The 21,590-nt window shown below is 46.9% G+C and overlaps 1 protein-coding gene and 1 pseudogene across 1 annotated transcript in view; one reads left to right on the top strand and one right to left on the bottom strand.

The window, feature by feature from the left end:
• The window catches only part of LOC149368007 (uncharacterized), a 151,956-nt gene that overhangs the window by 57,310 nt on the left and 73,056 nt on the right, over nt 1–21,590 (top strand). The window lies entirely within an intron of this gene.
• On the bottom strand, nt 1,787–2,706 carry LOC149368008 (uncharacterized; annotated as a pseudogene).

Genomic DNA, 21,590 nt, shown 5'->3' with positions numbered 1-21,590 from the left:
GTTTGTCATTTTTTAGTACATTACCTAATTTTTGAAGAAGCTTGTTATGCGAAACTTTATCAAATGCTTTTTTAATGTCCATAAATATAGCGTCAGTCTGCTTTCCTTCATTTATTGCCTGCGCAAAATCATGTATAGTTTGTACTAGCTGAGTGGCAGTGGAAAATCCTCGTCTGAAGCCATTCTGTGCATTAGTTAGAAAATTGTTTTGTTCAAGAAAATCTGCTATATGTTTATGAATGATGTGTTCCAAAACCTTGCATGCTGTAGATGTTAACTATATCGGACGGTAATTCTGAATAGATGCTTTGTCTCCAGTTTTTTTAATTGGTTTAATTCTTGCCGTTCTCCAGTCATCCGGTAATGATCCTTCATTTAATTATTTGTTAAATAAGATGCATAAATACTTGGCACACCATTCTGCATAACGCTTCAGGAATGCGTTGGGAATGTCATCTGGTCCGGGAGATTTTTTTACATCAAGCTTCAATATTAAATTGAGAACACCTGCCTCAGAAATCACAACAACAGGAATTGAAGGCAAATTCACAGAATCGCAGGGAAGAGAGCTGTCATCCTACGTAAACACCGATTTGAAGTAGTCATTGAAAGCCGTGGACACCAAAGCATCATCACGCTCACATATTCCATTTACTTTGAAAGTATCATGAGATCGTGAAGCTGGAGTGATCTGCCTCCAGAATTTCTCAGGGCATGTTTTAATGAAGGTAGGTAGCTGAGTAGAAAAGTACTTTTCCTTGTCATGGGCAATCAGCTGTTTTAGTTTTTCTGTTTGTTCATCAATGATCGTTTGGGAATAGTTTCCTGCTCTTAACCTTTTTTTCATTCTTTTTAGCTTTCGTTGTGAGCGTAATGTCTCTCGTGTTATCCAAGGGTTACATTTTGGGGACTTTTTTGCAATTTTTGGAACGAAGCGTTCAATACACTGAAAGACAATACTTTTGAAAAATAGCCATAAGTCATTCACATTTCCATTAAAATTCATAAAGCGGTCATAATGAAAGTCGAGCATATCAAGAATAGATTCATCATGTGCACGAGAAAAATTAGGAAAGAAACTGACAGTATTTCGGCGATCAAAGTTTGCATTCATCAATGTCAGTACAACAGCTTTGTGATCAGAAATACCGGTCGTTACAGAGCATTCGACGTTTTCTTTGACAGTACCATTTACAAAAAATAGATCAAGAATTTAATATGAACCATTGTGGACTCTAGTAGGATCTTTAACTACCTGAAGCAGGTCAAAGGCAATAGAAATATCAAGCATAGTTTGCTCAATGATGTTATTAGAATACGAAAAGGCAGTCCAGTCTATGTTTGGTAAATTAAAATCGCCAGTCAAGATTAGCCTATCATTCTGTTTTATATGGCGCTCAATATATTTTTTTTAGATTCACTAGGAGTGCTACAGAGGAATTGGGTGGCCTGTACATGGCTCCTAAAACGTAACAAACATTGCTTTTGTAAAATTTACAAAAGATGCCTTCTACGTCGTCAATATCTGGCATTCCAAAGACTTGCAGTGAAGATTTGAACAGTATGGCGACTCCACCGCCCCTTCCATCTCGGTCTTTGCGAAAAACTTTGTAGTTTTGTGGTACGAATTCGCTGTCAAAAATATTTTTTTCCAACCAGGTTTCAGTGAGTGCAGCGATTTCTACATCATGCGTCAACGCAGGCCCTCAAGTTGCGTAGCTTTGATGACAATACTTCGACAGTTGACGTTTATCAGTGTGAACCTTTTGTTCATAATATGCGTCTGTCATTCCCTCTCTTTAGATATACGATAGCGCTCATTCTTCACTTCGTCCCATCCGAACAAAGCACCGTCGATTACCAGCTTATCAAATGACAGTTTGGCTTTAGCGCCGTTAGCCTTCTCCACTGCACAGCTTTGCCACAGCTTTTTTCTAATTTCACGAACTCGGCTGGAAAAGTCTTCAGCCACACAGAATTTGGTTCCTTTCAGCTTCGAACAAGCCTGTAACACCGCAAGTTTTTCTCTGTTGTCCTGAAACTTCATAATTACGGGGCGGCTTTGATCTTTCTTCTTTTTTCCCAGCCTGTGGCACCTCTTTATGCTATTGATTTCAACTTCCAATTTTTCTTCAAAGAGTTCTTTCCGGATCGCATTCTGAAGACAGGTAGGAGTTTCTTCGTCCCCCTCCTCCAATCCATCGACAATCAAGTTATTTCTCCTGCTCCTGTTTTCTAAATCATCAATTTTTTTATCATGTATGAATTATCTTGCTCAAGTTGAGCTACTGTTTCTTTTAGATCACTGACCACTTTGTTTATAGATGCCAGACAGGATACTTTGTCTTCCAGGTTGGTAATGCGAACAGCTAAACCTCCGATTTTATCCTCCAGCGTATTCTCTTTTTCCAGTAACATGTTAATAGAGGCAGTCATATTGGTTTGGCCTGAAACAAGCTGAAGCAACATATCCTCCTGTGTTGGACCGGGGTTGGATTCAATGTCACCGCATGACAATAGATCTTCTGTGAATGACCGGAAATCAGATAAAAAGTACGCAATGCATAGTGGGCAAGGAAGCAGCAATAGGCAGCGGTTATCGCTGCGGAAGCATTTAGTAGGCATATAAGAACAAACCTGAAGAATCAAGCAAAAATGGCTCCTGAACATCGTTTCCGATGCGCTGCTGCCAAGCCCACTCTGCATGTTGCATGTTGTTCGCAGCGAAATTTTTCTTGGCCAGAAAGCCATTGCGGATGCGTAGAGATTACAGCGCGCGCCTGAAAGCGCGCGGGGCAGTCGTGTTGCTACCGTTGAGAAATTCTATTACATCTCGAAGTTCTAGGTCGGCGCATTGTTGGTCACCGAGGCAGAAGGCGCTGATAGCACTCATTAAGATGCCATCATTAGAGGCGTTGGTAGAATGATCTACTGGGGCGTGGAACAGACAATCGGCGTCAGAGTGCTTGCGCCCGGATTTGTACACAAGTCATGTCGTATTCCTGGAGCTGTAGACTCCATCGGACGAGGCGGGCGGGTGGGTCTTTGTGGCTTGCGAGCCAGCATAAGGCATGATGATCGGGTACCACCTTAAAATATTTGCCGTAAAGGTACCGTCGGAATTTCGAAGTGGCCCATACAATGGCAAGACATCCTTCCTCGGTAGCAGAATAATTTGATTCAGCTGGCGACAAACACTGACTTGCGTAAGCGATGACCCGTTCTTGACCTGCTTGGATCTAGACCAGGACATCACCTAAGCCGATGTTGCTGGCATCAGTGCGGAGCTCCATGTCGGCGTTTACGCCGCGGTGAGCCAGAACGGGATGCACCTGCAGGAGGCTTTGAAGCGTGTAGGATGGATTTGCTTGCTCTGCTTCCCATCTGAGAGGTGTGTCCGCTCTGGTTAGGCGCGTCAACGGCTCGGCAATGCGAGCGAAATCTTTCACAAAGCGACGGTAATAAGCGCACAGTCGAAGAAAACGTCGGACAGCTTTAACATCTTGCGGCGGCGGAAAATTGGCAAGTTTTCTCGGGATCAGGCAGAACTCCGGCTTGATTCACAACTTGCCCTAAGAACTTGACCTCTGTATAAGCGAAGTGGCATTTCTCATTTTTGAGCGTGAGTCCAGGAGATCTTATGGCTTTGTTCCTTCCCGGTCCCGCTCAGTTTGTTGATATCCTGACTTGCGGTCCATCGAAGAAAAGTATTCCGTGCTACAGAGGCGATCCAGAGCGTCGTCGATCCGGGGAAGGGGATCGACATTCTTTTGAAGCGAGAAGCTTCACTACCCGCACCACAGCTGCGCTTCGCGTGAGCCGTCGGAGCCAAGATTTGCCACAGCTGCGCATTTGCGCAAAACCGAGTGATGTCATACGAGGCACAAATAAAAAAATAAACAAAAGACAAACAGTGCGCCAGGACACTCATATCTCGGTGGACACCCGAACCGCGCCTTAAGGGAAGGGAAATTAAAAGAAAATTGGTTTCAAGGTAAGGAAACGACACCTGTCTATCTCATATCTCGGTGGATACCCGAACCGCGTCATAAGGGCCTTAAGGAAAATGAAATGAAATGAAAGTTGCTTTTAAGGAAAGAAAATGCCTGTCTCTCATATCTTGGTGTACACCCGAAAGGAATGGGCACCACAGTACATGTGTCTAAAGCAACCTTCTAAGACAGCACCATATTCACTACACGCGCGCCTCCTCCTCTGCCTCCGTAGAGGCATTTTGTGGACGGCCGAACGCTTCCATCGCTATCGTGGTGCTGCCCGTGCATTGTGCGCCAACTACGCCAGCCATGACATCAAACCAAGCACAACTGCAGCTTTTCGCTTGTATATCCAGGCATAACCAGAGCTAAGCCACTACCTAATTTTTTAGTGATTTTGTTTAGGCGACGGTAATCTACACAGAACCGCAATTTTCTGTCTTTTTTCTTCACAAGGACGACTGGAGCCACCCATAGACTACGGGAAGCGCCAATTACGTCGTCGCGGAGCATTTCCTTGACTTGGTGGCCAATAGCGTCGCGTTCAGCGCGAGACACTCGGTAGGGGGACTGCCGGAGAGGGTGCACGTTCTCGTCCGTAATAATGCAATGCTTCGCTAGGTGAGTTCGTCCAACACGCGATGATGCCGAGAAGGTTTCGTCGTAGCGCAGAAGATCTTTAACTTGTTGCTGCGTCGGGGAGAGTGCTGGATTGACGTCGAACGTGAAACCAGTGACCGGGCTCTCCCGTTCCGACAACGACATTGTGGAAATACTGGGCGTGGTGCTGTCATGGACGATGGCATCAACGTGAACCACAACGGTTCCCACGTTCAGATGTTGGTGTGCACCACCGAAATTGGTTATCAGCAACTCTGTTGCTCTGTAGACGAGACGAACAACTCCTCTGGCGACAGCACGGCTCCTGGCAATGAGCAAGATCTGGTCGCCTTTCGCGCCGCCTTCTAAATTCCTTACAGTCTTGGCGCCGACAGCAACCATAACACGCGAACGAGGTGGAATGGTGATGTGGCCATCCACGATGCAAAGTGCGGTCGGGTGGTCTGAATCTTTGTGTATTGCGTTCTCTGTGGATGAACACACGTCCTTTGACTAAAGGTCTATGACCGTGCCACTCGCAGCCAAGAAATCTAGTCTGAGATTGACGTCATGTGAACAATGTTCGAGTATGACGAACGTTGCGAGATAGGTGGCGCCTTGAACTCTCGCTCTTGATGCGGAAGTCCCAGTCGGTGTAACCAAGTGACCCCCCTGTACGAGTCTGTGGGCCGACCCTAGGAGTGTTGGCCTTTTTCAGAGTTGCGGCGAAATGTCGACTGGGGATAGAGTAATCGACCCCTGTGTCGACGAGTACAGTGACGTCGGTTCCGTCGAGAGAAATGCTGAGGTTTGCTGTCGTAAACGTCGTTTGAGAGGTACGGCGCGGTGTTAGGTCACGGCTGCGGTGCGGCGCGGGTTCGCTTCGATGTTTCAGGTGGCAGTGACGTCGAGTCGGCGTATCATAGTTTTGGACGGCAGTCGGTTGTGGTATCAGGTGATCACCTAGTTGCGGTGTAGGAGGGTCTTGTACGTTGTGTCGATGAGTACCTCCCCCTCAAAGGTTGCTGCTTTTAGTTTTCTTGGCGGGAGCTTGGCGACCTTGCCCATAGAAAGTCTCCTTAAGACCGACGAGAAGAAGAGAAACGACGTGGGGATGGTGACCTCCGTGTCCCACCGGCGGATTCAGCCAGATAATCGTCGATTTTCCTTGGTCGTTGCCCAGGCTGCGGTCGTGGCGCATCGGCAGGCCAATCAAGCAAAAGACTTTGCGCAAGAAGCAAGGAAAGGTTGTTCAAAGCAACTGAAACAGTGCTAACAAGTAAGCAAATTCTGCGCAGCTGGCGTAAAGTAAAATGAATTTGATTTATAAAGCAAAAAATATGGGATGCACGTAAACCTTTCCGACCGATTGCGATATGAGATATACAGGTTCGTGATGCAGGAGGTGAAATTAAAAAATGCAGTCATAGGTAGAGAGTAATAAGGTACTCGTAAAACCTCAGAACGGGATCAGAAGAAGTAGGCACTTAGATGATAGCCTGTTCGTGATTAGCCAATGTATAGAAATGGCTAAGGCAGAAATCAGACCCCTGTATTTAGCCTTCGTGGACACAAGCAGTGGATATGTCAACGTGGACAGGAAATTCCTGTAAAACATACTTAAAGATGAATGTATACATCATGAGGTAATGGTTTTTACAGGAAATATACCGAGATAATAAAGTTGAAATTAGATGGGAACGGATAAGAAGTATGTCAGCTCCTGAGTTAATCAAAGGATAAAGGCAAGGTTATCCTCGGTCACCACTGCTTTTCATGCTTTATGTGATAAATATGGAAATAACGTTCAAGGAAGTAATATAGACCATAATCTGTTGAACAGATTAGGTGGAATGGTTGTCGAGCAACGGCGCCTCCAGTTTAAAGTATGCGTACGATATTGTACTGTTAGAAGATAGCCAGGAAAGTTTGCAAACTGTGGTTATTTTTTGTGGAGATGAGGGAGATGCCTTAGGTTTCATTTTTAGTAATCAGGTGCCATAATTTTTAAACCTACAACTTATCCGGTGCTTAAAATGCAAGGTCATGAAATACGAGAGTGGCTGGACAGAAATATCTTGGTGCATAAGCAAAGGAAGGGCAGGTCTACACAAAAAAGCATGATGATTTTGTTAGGGCAAAAGGCGGAAGAGATGCCAAGATTAATATAGGGCATTATTGGGGTAAAATAAATATGATGTATTGAACGGTATTTGCGAAGTATGGTGCGATGGTCTTCCTTTCAGGAATGCAATTTTGTGCCTAAGGACCGAACTTCAGTCAAGGTTAGGAGTAAATCACAGAGCTGTCGGAAGATTAGCACTAGATGCCCAAGGCAAATCCACATATGAGGCAGTACTGGGGGATATTGGCTGGGCAACGTTCCAAGCAAAGGAAGTTCAGAGTTAAATATTATATGAAGAACGGCTGAAGAAATTAATGATATTGCTGCAAAGCAGACATTCGGCTCTAACTGGGGAAGACGATTAATGTTGAAAGAATCAACGACAACCTCACAGCTGTCATTAAGGATTGGCCAGGAGAAGAAAGCGGTGGGATGGTTGGACAGGATACCGGCAAGCCATCTCAGGAGAAAAGAAATCTGATTAATAAGCGCCGAAGCATGAAAACGCCTAACACTCCGGACAGAATAAAACTGGCAGAGCTAAAAAGTTAATAAATAAGCGCAAGGTAGCCGACATAAGGAAGTATAGCGTGCAGAAAATCCAGCATGCTCTAAAGACCGCAGGTAGTCTGAAAGCAGGGAAAAAAAATTAGGCATCGGTACAAACTAGATCTATGAATTAATCGACAAAGAGGGCAATATCATTTTTAATACGGATAAGACGGTTAAAATACCCTAAGAGTTCTACACAAATCTATACACTAGCGATTGTAATCAGAACTTTAATGAGAGACGCAGTAGAGCACTCGAATGGGACATCCCGCCAGTAAAAAAGGAGGAAGTAAAGAAAGCCTTAGGAACAGGGCAAAGGGCGACAGCAACTGGTGTGGACCAAGTAAAGCAAGCAGATCTTTTCAAGGCCGAAGGGGAGTCTGTGCTAGAAAGACTAGCCACCCTGTATATGCAAGGCCTTATGACCTCCAGCGTACCAGGAACTTCGAAGAACGCTAACATTCTCTTAATTCATAAGAAAGGAGACGTCAAGGATTTGAAGAATTACAGACCGATCAGCTTATTGTCTGTTGCCTACAAGGTATTTACTAAGGTAATGGTTAATAAGGTCAGAACAATCTTAGACTTCAATCAGCCAAATGCTCAGCCAAATGCTCAGCCATGTTTTCTTAAAGGATACGCCACAATACACCATATTCGCACTAACGATCACGTCATAGAGAAGTGCGCAGAATATAACCAATCCCTATATATGGGGGTTATTTATTTCGACAAAGCATTTTACTCAGTTGAAACCTCAGCAGTAATGCAGGCATTGCGGAATAAGGGTGCAGAAGATTCATACCTGAAAATACTAGAAGATATCTATAACGACTGCACAGCTGCCATATCACTTCATAAAGCCAGCAATAAAATTCCAATAAGGAGGGTTGTCAGGAAGGGAGACACGATCTCGCCAATGCTATTCATCGCCTCATAAGATGTAGTCTGAGGCTTAGATGGGGAAAAGTTGGGGATAAGAGTTAACAGAAAATACCAAAGTAATTTTCGTTTCGCTCAAACGATTCCATTGCTAGGTCACTCAGAGATGAGCTGCAAAAGGTGGTCACGAGTTAGACAGACAGAGCTAAACGGTAGGCCTTAAAATTGAAATGCAGAGGACCAAAGTGATGTTCAACAGTGTCGCAAGGGAACAGCAGTTCACAACTGGTAGCGAGGTCCTGGAAATGGTAAGGTAATGTGTGTACTTAGGCCAGGTAGTAGCTGCTGATTCGGATAATAAAAGGAAAATAACTAGAAGAATAAGAATGGGGTGAGCGCATATGGTAGGTCAGGAGAGCAAGCTGCCGGGCTAGTTAGTGATGCATTTTCTAAAGAAGTTAGAGCAAAAAACGAGCAAGGGACACAACGAAAGGACACATAAGACATTCACGAGCGCATATGTTAGGCCCTGTAAAATCATGAATGGCAGTTTACTAATACCCTCAAGAGGAAAGTCTATCACAGCTGTATCTTACCGGTGCCCACCTACGGAGCAGAATCGTGGACGCTAACGAAAGGGGCTCAGTTAAGTAAAGGACAACGCAGCGAGCTATAGACAGAAAAATGATGGGTGTAACATTAAGAGACCGCAAGCGGGCGGGCTGGATAAGGGAACAAACGCGCGTTAATGACAGCCTAGTCGAAATCAAGAGGAAGAATTGCTTGGGCCGGGCATGTTTTGCAAAGGCAATATAACCGCTGGTCCTTAAGGGTAACGGAGTGGATTCCAAGAGAAGGCAAACATAGCAGGGGGCGGCAGAAAGTTAGGTGGGTGGATGAGACTAAGAAGTTTGCGGGGGTATGCGGTGGCCGTAGCTGGCAGAGGACAGGGTTAACTGGACAGACATGGGAGAGGTCTTTGCCCTGCAATGAGCGTAGTCAGGCTGATGATGATGATGTGGAGGAAATTGGACGATAGCAGAAGGGCAGCTTAGGCATTTAAATACATACAGAGAAAGAACATTTACTCACAATGGCGGAGGACGACTAGGAAACTAACCAGCAAGTATGAAGGATACAAGGACGTAGAAATAAAACAGTTCTGAACGACAGGTAAAAAACGCAGAAAATAAAAACTGGAATAGTTCAATGGAAAAGAAGTAGATTGTAGAACAACATCGAAATTGGAAGAGGCACATCAAGAAGGAATCGTTCTAGGATAATTCAAGAGGCAGTGCCCGAATCTCTGAAGCTATAGCAGGGTGCGTTAGAATGGGCAAAAACAAAAGAAATACAACCAAGATTACGCATGGGAAGTGCGGTAGATACGTAGAACCAATTGCACAGCTTATACCTGATTGTGACGGTACCCATTCGGATAAGTCACTCTCCCTGAGGCCCTAGGGTTTGGAAATAACAGTGGTGATGTGAATGAATCTCCGGTGGATGTTAGCAAAAGCGATTGGAAGATTCGTGGCTCAAAAGCGGTGAGCTGTCATAAAGTTAGAAGTGTAGGATTAAAAATGTGTTTAAAGAAAATGGTGAATGGCGAACTCCTTTAAAGAAATATAAAAACAAGAAAGCGAGCATGGTGGCAACTGCCACCACCACGTTTCAAAGGGGCCGCTCTTGACTGCATCTATCCATTCATCCGTACTCTTTCTCAGCTTGCCTCCCCACGTTCTCTTCGCTATCGCCGTCTTTCGTCCTCCGCAGTGTACTTCTTTCGTTTTCTTTTATCCTCCGATACGTTCGTTCTTTCGGTTACGCTGAGGCATGCCGCTCAATTCGGGAAGGGGTGCCTAAGAGCTGCGCTGTAGGAAAAGGGCTGTCACTTACTGCATTTGCTGTTCTGCACTCACGGTCGCTTGTGTCCTGAACTCATAATACAGAAGAGGAAACAACTGTTTTTGGTATTCGGGACTTTACTGGCATCGCTGTTCATATTAAGGAAGCAAAAAAGTACGTGGTCCTCCAAGGACTGCGTGAAATTCACGTGGCCCAGTGTACCGAATAGCAAGTTCTATGGTTTATGGTTTACTGAGGTTTAACGCCCCAAAGCGACTCAGGCTATAATGGACGCCGTAGTGAATGGCTCCGGAAATTTCGACAACCTGATGTTCTTCAACATGCGTCGAAATCGTACATTAGACGGACCTCTAGAGTTTAACCTCCATCGAAATTCGACCGCCAAGGCCGGGATCAAACCCGCGCCTTTCGGGACAGTAGCCGAGCGCCATAACCACTGAGTCTTCGAGGAGGATTATATAGCGATTTTTCATATTAAGCGGTTGTGTATACACAGGGATTTTTGTTTACGGTTTTATTTTTTCCAGAATTTGGGGCTAAAGATTCGTGGTTATTTTTAGCGCAAATTCTGACACAGATAGGGTTATTCCGCATAAAGTTCCGTAATTGGCTTTTTTTTTCGGGTCTTTTTTTTGCCGCTAAAAAGGATTTATTATAAGCGCTCGTTTTTCTGTGGGACCCACATCCACTGTCTTTTGCTCATTATTTCACAAACAACACGGTAATGATAGCTTGCGAAGAAAAGTTTTCACCAATCTAGGCTTTTTCTTATCTACGGCCTTTATTTCCTTGGTTAAACTCCCAATCTCCTAAGTAGCACTTCGAATGCATGCAAGGCCTGCCTGTAATGTAAGCTGCAGAAGCAGTGACTAAACGTATTAGAAGCTATTTTAAGCAGCAAGAGCCCTCGAGCAAGACGCTGTTAGCGTGGATAGTGCTTTATACATGATGCCGAATAAATTCCTGGTCTGTACCCGTGTTTTGGCATCTCGGGTCTGAAAAGCGTTGAGATCGGGTTAACATCACCAGTTGAACGAACACTCCTCTGGAATAGGCACAGCATATCCGCTAATTGCCTTGCGTTGTGGTCAACTCTGTTCAGGAAAACGTACCTTCTCAATGCCCCGTCATATAAAGGCCTGCGTTAACGTCCCGCTCGTTTCCTTGCTCTTGTGCGTACTCTAAAAAGAAAAATTTGTGCATAAATGTTTATTTAAAATTCAATGTCTATTAAAGGCTAATGAGTGCGCACCTCACAAGCATTTATTTGTTAATCTACAGTAATCTATCCCTGTATTACTCACAGCACTACTACCTTAATATTACAAGCTGACTTGAACTACACTGAATCATGATGCAGCCACTGGTTCCTGCCTCTGAACCTGAAAAAAACGTCACTAACTATGATCCATCATAGGTAATCCTACCTCTTGAATAACTACGGTACCTCTCACCAATGGCGTAGCCATAAATTTTGTTTGGAGGGGGGGGGGGGGGGGTGCGGCGGTCATGTTTCAGCGCAGCCTCCTCATAGAAATTGTGGAGGGATCAAACGCAAGAATAATAACTGCATTGCCATTGACAATGCCATCCTGTATTAAATAGCGCTACGCGCTGACTAGACAAGTGAAATATGCATCTTTTTAGATAAAAGAATCTATTCGTATGCCTTCAAAATCCTGGCAGACATAACTGATACCAATGCTTCCGTGTTCTTGCGTATTTAATAAGTTAAACAAATATCACACGAAGTCTAGAACTATATCAGTCCGAAACCAGCAAAGCAGTGCATGCCGCTGATATGAAAACGTAAAGGCCATGAACAGAGCACGTAGAGGACAAATATTTAAATGAATCTTTATAATCATTTTTCATCATCATTTATTGACCCTTAAAGACCTCTGGGTGGTAGGGTATTACAAAATGGGGGGGGGGGTTTACATCAGAAGAATAAAACAGTTCACAATCAGTGCATTATACATATACTGGCAGGATACAAAAAGAAAATACACAAACTCATCAGAGAGAGAGTGGCCAAACATATTACCACGTGTCATTGTAGTGGCCATTCGTTCGCGCAAGACCGCAGGAAAGGGGTGTTATCATTTGTGTTCGTGACGCGAGAACCGACCGGACTAATCTCGATTGATCATAACCATGCCGAGCTGCATCTACGTGTTTCCAGATTACTCTAGACGATCTCGACCTGTTACCTTGAAGTTTCCTTGCCGGCTTTAAATTGAACGATGCCGCGAGCAGCCCGCATTCGTACTTTGACGACTGACGAGCACGTTTGTGTCTTGCGCCGCCGCCGAGTGATTCAGTTCTTTTGTGGGCGCAAGTCAGCCCAAATAAAGAGCTTCGTTTCCAAGACTGGTTGGTGTCTTCCTGACCGCTGGACTGCCGTCACTACAACGTAACATCTGGTGGAGGTGCTGGGTAGCCTTCCATGTTCAGGACACCCCCTACAAGTCGTGACGCCAGCCCTCTGAGTCATCTACCGCAGGACCTGAGTCCAGTCCACCGCGCAAGCCGACGCCTGCAAGGGGACGCACCTGAGTTCGGTATTTTGCCGTACCCTACCCAGAAGCGAAAGCCAGCAGCAACGTCTACCATGAGCTTGACCCAGACGACCACTCCAATCATTCTGCAGCAGCCCCGGGTGCCACCAACCTTCGACGCTTCGCCTGGCGCCGACCCCGAAGAATGGCTGGAGCCCTTCGACCGTGTGGCTGTCTTTAACAACTGGGACGATGCAATGAAATTTAAGTACGCCTTCTTCGCCCTGGAGGGACCAGCAAGAGTCTGGTTCGAGAATGAGGAAGCCAGCCTTGCCAACTGGGAAACCTTCAAGGAGCGGCTTCTCAAGACATTCACAAACGTCGAGCGAAAGGAGAGAGCCCAGCAGCTGCTACAGTTTCGCATACAACACCCAAACGAGACCGTTGCAGTGTACACTGAGGAAATGAAGCGCCTCTTCAGGCGTGTCGACGCGAGCATGAAAGAAGAAGAGAAAGTGAAGTTGCTTATGCGAGGAGTTAAAGAGCAACTCTTTGCGGGCCTCGTACGGAACCCACCGAAAACCATTGCGGAATTCGTCGAAGAGGCATCCACCATGGAAAAAACACTTGATGCCAGAGCCCGTCAGTATGACCGCCAGCAGCGCTTTTTGTCAGCAAGGCGCCTGGACACCGCTAACAGCGATAACCTGCGGGAGGTTATACGTGAAGTTGTGCGAGAAGAGCTCCGACGATTGCTGCCAACAGGAAGGCAGCCGCAGGTTTCATCGCTCACTGACGTCGTCCGGGACGAGGTTCAACGGGCCTTGGGTGTGACGCCGACACCCACACAGCCTCTGCAGCCCCCAGCCATGACTTACGCCATGACATCCGTAGGTCTCCACTACGGAAATAGAACATTTCGTAACTTACGCCACAGCTGTGCGCCGTCCTGCCCCCCGACGACGGGACCCAAGCCCCTATCGGAACCAGCCAGCTGCGTTGGACCGCCGCCCTCTCGCCCCAACCCGCCCGTCCTACGAGCGACGCGTACAGCCGAGGAAATGCGACCAGTGGAGAACTCCCAACCAGCGCCGCCCACTATGCTTCCACTGTCGCGAAGCCGGTCACGTCCTTCGGCACTGCCCATAAAGAAGACTAGGGCCTCCGAGGGTTCTGTTACGACGCTCCACGACCCCGACCCGGCCAGCGACCAGCCGAAATAGGGGGCTTTTTGCGTCGGGAAGGATGCTCATCACCGAGCCGCCTATCACGTTCCCCGTCGCCATCGTCACCACGCTTTGTATCTCCTAACCGAGGTTACGCCATGCGTGGACGCTCCCCCAGCCCCCGAAGGTTAAACTGAATAAAGCAGCCTCTGGAGGTGAGGTTGCTTCTAAGCGCAAGGACAAAGATCGTCCGCCGACGACACCTCCGACGACACCTACGACGACAACTTCGAGGACAACACCGACGACGACGACGACGCGGCCAGACTTGAGGCCTTTACCGCTGCCCATGCCAGTAACTCATCGCGTTGCCTTAAACGTCCTCGACGAAGCACTGGGCGTGCCGCCCCGATCAAGTGTCGTCGCCAGCATAGGTACAGGAGACATCGAAACTGCCGAAGGCGTCGTCGAGGGAAACACGTAGGTTGCTCCTTGATCGAGGACTGGGCGTCGCAAGGGGAGTCGCCAAAATCCGAAATGGCCAAGCAAAGGTGCTGCTAACCAATTTCACCGAAGAGTACCGGCATCTAAACAAGGGTACGACGATCGCTTTCCTCGACGAGCTGGCAGACATCAGAGACATATTTGCCCTACCCGACCAACCCGTAGAACCATCTCACCAAGGTCATCAACCAACGTTTGATATCAACCCAGCATTATCACGGAGCCGACAAGACCAAATACGCAGTCTTCTTCAAAAGTACAGCGACTGCTTCTCATCAGCATCGAATGTACGACGAACCAGCCTTGCCAAGCACCGCATTGTCACAGACGAACACGCCCGACCAATTCGACAGAGCCCCTACCGCGTATCGCCGCTAGAACGCCAAGCTATCCGCAAGCAAGTTGAGGAAATGCTTCGTGACGACGTCATCCAACTATCGAGGAGCCCCTGGGCAGCACCAGTCGTCCTAGTGAAAAAGAAAGACAGCAACTTTCGCTTTTGCGTCGATTACCGCCGCCTGAACAGCATTACGAAGAAGGATGTCTACCCCCTCCCCCGCATCGACGACACGTTGGATCGGCTATGCAACGCTGAGTACTTCTCATCGATGGACCTGAAGAGCGGGTACTGGCAAATAGAAGTCGGCGAAAAAAATCGCGAGAAGACTGCGTTCGTCACGCCAGACGGACTCTTCGACTTCAAGGTGATGCCATTCGGCCTCTGCTCTGCCCCAGCGACGTTCCAGAGAGTAATGGATACGGTTCTCGCAGGCTTGAAGTGGCAAATTTGTCTAGTCTACTTAGATGACGTTGTTGTCTTCTCCTCAAGCTTTGAAGACCATCTCAGAAGGCTTCGGACAGTGCTGGAAACAATCAAGTCTTCAGGACTAACACTGAAACCAGAGAAGTGCCATTTCGCCTACTAGGAGCTGCTGTTCCTTGGTCACGTCGTAAGCTAGGATGGAGTTCGCCCAGACCCTCAGAAGACGGCCGCGATCGCAGAGTTTCCACAGCCTAATCACAAGAAATCTATATGCAGATTCCTTAGACTGTGCGCTTATTACCGGCGATTAGTCAAGAACTTTTCGCGCATCGCTGAGCCTTTGACCCAACTTACAAAGGCTGACGTTCCTTTTAAATGGGAAACGCCGCAATTGGAAGCTTTCAAAGAGCTGAAGCGCCGCTTACAGTCCCCTCCTGTGCTCGGACACTTTAATGAAAACGCCGAAACCGAAATTCATCCAGATGCAAGCAGTGTGGGCTTAGGAGCGGTCCTCGTTCAGAAAAATGGTAAACAGGAGAAAGTTATCGCGTACGCAAGTCGTTCACTGTCGAAAGCCGAAGCCAACTATTCGACGACCGAGAAAGAATGTCTGGCCATTATTTGGGCCACGTCCAAATTTCGACCCTACCTGTACGGACGACCATTCAAGGTTGTGAGCGACCACCATGCTCTGTGCTGGCTTGCCAATTTGAAGGATCCCTCTGGCCGCCTTGCTCGTTGGAGCTTGCGTCTTCAAGAATCTGACATAACTGTAGTCTACAAATCTGGCCGCAAGCATTCCGACGCAGACTGCTTGTCCCGAGCCCCCGTCGACGCAGCACCGGAAGACGAAGACGACGACGCTTTCTTAGGACCGGTAAGCGCGAGCAGTTTCGGGCAGCAGCAGCGCTCAGATCCTGAATTGCAAAGCCTAGTTGCTTATCTGAAAGGAATGACCGCATCGCCTCCCCGAGGGTTCAAGCGCCAACTGTCGTCCTTCGTCCTTCACAATAATGTCCTCCTGAAGAAGAACTTCGCGCCCAACAGGATAGTGCATCTTCTTGTCATGCCCAAAAATCTCAGGCAAGAAATTATGCAGGCATGCCATGATGAGCCGACTGCAGGGCATCTCGGGATTGCTCGCACGTTGCACCGCATCCAGGAGAAGTACTATTGGCCGCGGCTAGCTGCCGACGTTTTCCATTAGGTGAAAACATGCCGTGAGTGTCAGCGACGCAAAACGCCTCCGACTAGACCAGCCGGACTCTTGAACCCCATACCACCTGCAACTAAGTCCTTCCAGCAAATTGGGATGGACCTCCTCGGCCTCTTGCCTACTTCATCATCGGGTAACAAATGGATCATCGTGGCCACCGACTACATGACCCGATACGCCGAAGCAAAAGCGTTGCCTTGTGGTACCGCAACAGAAGTTGCAAAATTTTTTGTACAACAAATTCTGCTGCGACACGGCGCCCCCGCAGTGCTCATCACAGACAAAGGAACGGCATTTACAGCGTAGCTGACGCAAGCCATTTTAAACTGCAGCCAGACAAGCCATCGGAGTACAACTGCCTATCATCCACAAACCAGCGTACTCACAGAGCGTCTGAACAAGACCATCGCACACATGCTCTCCATGTACATCGACGCCGAACACAAGACTTGGGACTCCATTCTACCCTACGTGATCTTCGCTTATAATACTGCCGTCCAGGAGACAACCAGATCTACCCCATTCCAGCTGGTATATGGCAGGAAGCCCACGACAACACTCGACGCAATGCTCCCGCACGTTTCTGACGAAGACAACCTCGACGTCGCCGCCTACCTTCATCGCGCCGAGGAAGCCCGAAGACTTGCGCGGCTTCGCATTCGAGACCAGCACCACACCGACGCCCGACGCTACAATCTGCGCCGACGAGACACGCATTACAAGCCAGGTGATCGTGTTTGGATATGGACGCTAGTTCGCCGCCGTGGATAGAGTGAAAAGTTGCTGCGACGCTACTTTGGCCCGTACAGGGTTCTCCGTCGCATCGGTGACCTCGACTATGAAGTCATCCCCGACGGCACGACAGCATCTCAGCGACGCCGCACACGCCCGGAAGTCGTACATGTCGTACGCCTGAAGCCATATTATGAACGCTAAAAGACTCAAAGTTTGCGTTATCCGTGTTTATTTTCATTTTAAAGCATCGAGACGATGCTTCTTTGGGAGGGGGTAATACCACTTGGCATTGTAGTGTCCGTTCGTTTGCGCAAGACCGCAGGAAAGGGGTGTTATCATTTGTGTTCGTGACGCCAGAAGCGACCGGACTAATCTCGATTGATCACAGCCATGCCGAGCTGCATCTACGTGTTTCCAGATTACTCTATACGATCTCGACCTGTTATCTCGAAGTTTCCTTGCCGGCTTTAAATTGAACGATGCCGCGAGCAGCGGGCATTCGTAGTTCGACGAATGACGAGCACGTTTGTTGCTTACGCCGCCGCCGAGTGATTCAGTTCTTTTTTGGGCACAATCCAGCCCAAATAAAGAGCTTCGTTTCCAAGACTGGTTGGTGTCTTCCTGACCGCTGGACTACCGTCACTACAACGTGACAATATATAGAACGGTAGTAAAACGCAAAGGGAACAATGATCAACATCACGTTTTTAAGTGAGACAGCAGCAATTGGCGGAACTTACGTGGATCGCGTTGGATGACAATGCATTCGGTTAATGAATTCCATTCTTCGATGACAACAGGAAGAAATGACTTGTTAAATGCGTTAGTGGAGCCGTGGGAGCGTAGAATGCTCATGGAGTTGAAGAGACGGCGCGACATTCTAAGGGGCGGAAGCAGAGTGGAGTCCTGAAGCGAAAGAAAACAATGGTATAGTTTGTGGAATAAAGTCAAACAGGCGTGTGCACCAGATGCTCTATGTCGAGAGATAATTTTCTATTTGTACCGCTGCAGTGGGTGCAATAGTCTGATGAAATGAAGCTGGCTGCATGGTTTTGAATAGCTCCTAGGGTGTCAGTTCAGTTATGTGAGCTTGTTGTGGACTCTAAACAGGGCAGGCATATTCACGTTTAGAGCGGACGAAAGTATTATAGGCTAGGTTTCGGATAGAAGGTGAGGAATAACTTAGGTGCCGTATGAGAAACCCGAGTGATTTCGAAGCAACAGCTGCCAACTTCGTAATGTGCTCGGACCATGTCAGGTTGTTGGTGATATGAATTCCGAGATACCGGCATGAAACGACTTGGAAAAAGGTGGTTGAGTTTAATGAATACGCATAGTTTACGTTTGTGAACTTGCGTGTTACTAGCATGTGCTTGCACTTGGAAACGTTGAGCTGCATTAGCCACGAGGAACGGAACTCTTCAATTCTGCTTAAGTCATTTAGAAGGATTAGCTGGTCTTTTTAGTGCTTATGTGACGGTACAAGACGCAGTCGTCTGCGAAAAGACGAATGGTCGATTAAATGCCTGAAGGAAGGTCATTTATGAAAATATAAGTGGACCGAGCACTGAGCCCTGTGGGACGCCGGACAAAACCTCAGTGGCAGGCCACTAATCAATATGGATAAAAGTGTATTGACTATGAGCAGTTAGAAAACAATGCAGCCATTTTAATACCAGAGGATCTAGGCATAAGGATGAAAGATTGGCTAGATGACGCTAGTGGGATACACGATCAAAAGCTTTCAGGAAGTCCAGGTATGTGACATCAGTCTGAAATCACGAGTCTAAATTTAGGCTGAGATCGGTAGTGAAATGAAAAAGTTGGGTTTCGCATGAATAACCGGATCAGAAACCATGCTGATTGGGGGAAAAGAAGCATCTGTGTTCTAGATGCGAGGCCACGTGTGAATATATGTATAATGTGCTCTAGCAGCTTGCAGGCAATGCATATTCAAGAAATTGGACGGTAGTTGGAAGGTTCGGACCAGTTACCTGCTTTAAAAACTGGAACTAACCGACTCGTCTTCCAGTCACCTGGAATTGAACCTGTAGCAATCTATTGCTCGAATATTATTTGCAAAGACTGGCTTGAGCTATCCTTGGAGGATTTCAGCACCTTTGAAGGTATATCAGGTCCTGGAGCTCCTGAAACCTTAAGTTTATCAATGAGATTTGTAATACCGTTGACAGTGAGAGTAACAAGCGGCATCTGAGAAAATGGAAGCTTTTGTAAGGGAAGGATATTTAAGGAAGGTTCATTGCTAAAAATAGAGAAAAAGTATGAGTTTATTACCTCAGAACGCAGGTTCCGATGGAACCTCAGAACCATCATTGTCAACTAATGAGATATTGCGTGATGACCTATCACCTGGAGTTAGAAGTTTCCAGAATTTTGGGGAGATAGAGTTAATGATACTTTGCAGACCTCGATCTCGTTCAAGAACCTTTACATTTTTGTACATAAGCAACAGCCAGGGGAAAATCTCAATGACGCTGTCCTTCGTTTCAGTGTACTGCGCCGCAGAAGCTGTCAGCGGTCATGTATTGCGAGCAATTGCATCGAAACTTCAGTCGCAACAGCGAGCACAAGAATAAACGAGGAGTGCGAAGATAAAATGGAGTATTAGAAATGCGAAGATACACTCATAAAGAACAAAAAAGTGTCGCTGGAAACAAAGTCACTCTATGTGTACACAAAATCTCACTACAACATATTTAGGTACACGTATGTCTTCATTAAATCTACGGATCTAAGTAAAAGTCGCTCTATATAATGCGTCAAACAAGGCAAATAAGCATCTTGTGCAATCAGAGACAGTAAACTTTATGCACGGACAGGCAGATGATCCAGACAAGAACAGAACTATGATAGCAGAAGTCCCGATATGTACTTCGGCTATGCTGCGGTAGGTCACAGTTTTAAAAATTTTCGGGGCGGGCTGAAGCCCCATAAGCCCCCCCTCCCCTGGCTACGCCCCTGCCTCTCAGTACAAAACATCTGCAGTGACCTGCTATAAATGCCTAAATGTCACTATTATCCCTCCCTCAAGTCGTCACCGCGCATTACATAACCTATAAATAGATCCCGCTTCTGTTCCGTCTGTTCAAAGCAGTAATACGCATGCGCACTCGCATGCCTATCAATCAGATCTCTCTCGCATGGCCTCAAGTCCATACAGAACCACGAAGCAAGAATCGTCCATTCTGATCAGTCCTTTCATTCAAGCGTCACCAATCTTAACTGTGAATCTAATTTACTATTTATGGTTTAAAGGCACAATATAACCGGGCTTATTATCTTTCGTATCGTTTGCCATCCACTACATGGACACTCTGTCATTTTATCCACTGACCACCTTTCACGCCGTCTTGAAAACAATAAAACTGCTTACACGCCATCTGCACATGCTACAGCGAGTCCTAACACTTTAAATATCTGAGGACACAAAGGCGGGAATTACCTTCACAAAGACACAATTCAACTTTTTAATCCAATGCTTTTGAAGGAAGTCACCGGAAAAGTGATCGGCGTGCTGTAACAAAGCAGCCCTAATTTAATACCCAAACAACGAGCATTCGAAGACTAAAGTAACCAATAAATTACAGAAAGCAACAGTGTTTGGGTTTCTTATTGACAAAATGAATAAAAGGCTGTTAGCGTCTGCACGACTCTTACTGCGCATAAACACTGCGATGCACATCACTTAAAGTAATTGTGTGTGTAAAAAAGTATTGGAGGCCTCAGGTCAGAAGTTTTCTCCAGGGAATTATCGTCCAAAAATTGTGGGTAGCGAGCAAAATTATCTGCAGCTCCCATCTGCATCTTCTCGCCCTAAGACATTCCTTCCATCTCGCCCTAAGGTATTCCTTCCAAAGTGAGCCTGAGCAGTTATTGAAATGGGGCCCGGAGATAAGGTTGTAGCGGAGATATGCTACGTGGGGCGACGTGGTCGACGTTGGCAAGCAGCTGCTGTCTAGAGACAATGTTGCCCATATGGGCCTGAGCCGTGAGAGATATGTGGACTATGAAGGATATGTGCAATGAAGTTTCGGCTGCGAGCAATACGCAATTTGCGGTGACCTGGTGCACGTATTTAAGGTACGTGTTGTCCCAATGCGCCTGTGGCTTGGAAAGAGTATGTGGACCGAGGATCGGGCTATTCGCATATCTGCATCTTACGGTTACGTTGCGAAGGTCTTTCTGGGCTGTGCTCTCCAAACGCGATGTAGCCCAATGTTGTGGCCATCGGCCACAAGTGGTGGCGTGGCATGGGCTAAGAGCCGCTGCACGGAAATTACATGACCAAGATGGGCCTGACCGATGACGAATTCATCGAACGAGGATTGATTGCATCAACACGCAGCTTTTGATGTCATGTTCCTTCTCTAACTAAACACGGTCGCTCGAAGCAAATATCGTCTCTATGTTTCTGAAGCCTTATTAGCATACAGAGCGGAGTAGTGGGCGATCTCGGCTATGTGAACATCTACCTGGGCGTGCATAAGCGAAAGACATAATCCTAATCGCTCTCGTGAAGTCTCAAATAGTTTCAATAAGTTTAGTGAACTCAATTCGCAAAACAAGAGGCGCTTTATATCGGTATCGTTAACCCTGGGCGTTTTCGGTGCGCCCGCAGGAGGCAGAGAAAGATAAGGCTGTTGTCGAACTCACTGGAAGCC

The sequence above is a fragment of the Amblyomma mixtum genome, chromosome 1 (genome assembly GCF_055824585.1).
Source record: "Amblyomma mixtum isolate Tamu chromosome 1, ASM5582458v1, whole genome shotgun sequence".
Lineage (NCBI taxonomy): Eukaryota > Metazoa > Arthropoda > Arachnida > Ixodida > Ixodidae > Amblyomma > Amblyomma mixtum.
This window is presented reverse-complemented; position numbering and strand designations above follow the sequence as displayed.